A 1,249-nucleotide genomic window follows, 5' to 3' on the forward strand; every position below is an offset into this window, starting at 1 on the left:
TAATTGAGAGAGTTCTTTGATGTAATGAGTCAATTCTTGATGCTCTTGTGTCACACTTGATCCATAGTTTTCAAGGTTTGAATGTTGTTAATGATCCATTTGTGTTGAGGGCAATGGTTAGTCCCAATTGATGCTTGTTGAGGTTACTTTAGGATAGCTGGAATTACTTGGATAGTCCTTTAAGGGGTGGGTCTTATTTTGTTTGCTTGAGGACAAGCAAAGGTTTAAGTTTGGGGGAGTTGATAAGTCGGGAATTTAACATGTTTTATGCCCCTACTTGCCTATGCTTTGGTTATAAATTGCTACAAAATAGTCCCAAAATGCTCACAAGTTGTGCTTGATTGCAGGTTTGATCGACAAAGCGACGAATGTCAAAGATCGGCTCAAAAAGGAGTGAAACCTGCTCAAGTGTCAAAGACTAAGTGAATTGAGGAAAAGAGAACCTAGTGCGGACCGCGCAAAGGTGGATGCGGCCGCACTAGGAGGTTCAGAGAGTTGGCATTTTCAAGCTGGAGGCAATGCGGGCGCGGTACGATTCACGCGGTCCGCGGTCAGGCTCCGCGGCCGCGCTACTCTTTTGTGCGGTCCGCGGAGCAGAGATTCAGAGAGCTCACATTTTGCCAATTCCAAGCAATGCGGCCCGCGCTCGTTTTTGTGCGGCCACGCCAACTTCCACGCGGTCCCCAACTTCAGAGAAGCAGAAATGAGAAGTCCAAGAGCCAGTGCGGCCACGGTCCATTTTGCGCGGCCCGCACTGACCCCACAGGGGTATTTTTGTCCAGTTTTTCCAGCCTAGTATAAATAGGACATTTTACCATTTTTAGGTTATCTGATATATTCCAGACTTAGCTGCGCTCGTGAGACTCACTTTTGTAGCCTTTTTTGGCATTTTTACTCTTCATTAACAATAGATTATTGTAGTTTCTTCTTAGTAATCAATTAATATGCTTAGTTCTTCATCTATTTCTTCAATTTCTGTATCTAGCATGAGTAGCTAAACCCATTAGCTAGGGTTGTGGCTCAACCCTAGTGTGGGTAATTGATGGGTGTTGCCATCTAGGGTTAGATTGATTATGGGTGTTTGTTATTTGGGTTGATTTTATGTTTTTATTTAAGAATTGGTGGTTGCAAACACTGATTCAAGCTTTGTGGGTTTGACTCTTCTTGAGAACCAGAGTTTATGACCCCAAAATTGATCCAACAAGGAATAGGGATGGACTCATGAGAAATGATAGTCCCAATTAACGGG

The sequence above is a fragment of the Nicotiana attenuata genome, chromosome 1, assembly GCF_001879085.1.
Source record: "Nicotiana attenuata strain UT chromosome 1, NIATTr2, whole genome shotgun sequence".
Taxonomy (NCBI): Eukaryota; Viridiplantae; Streptophyta; class Magnoliopsida; order Solanales; family Solanaceae; genus Nicotiana; species Nicotiana attenuata.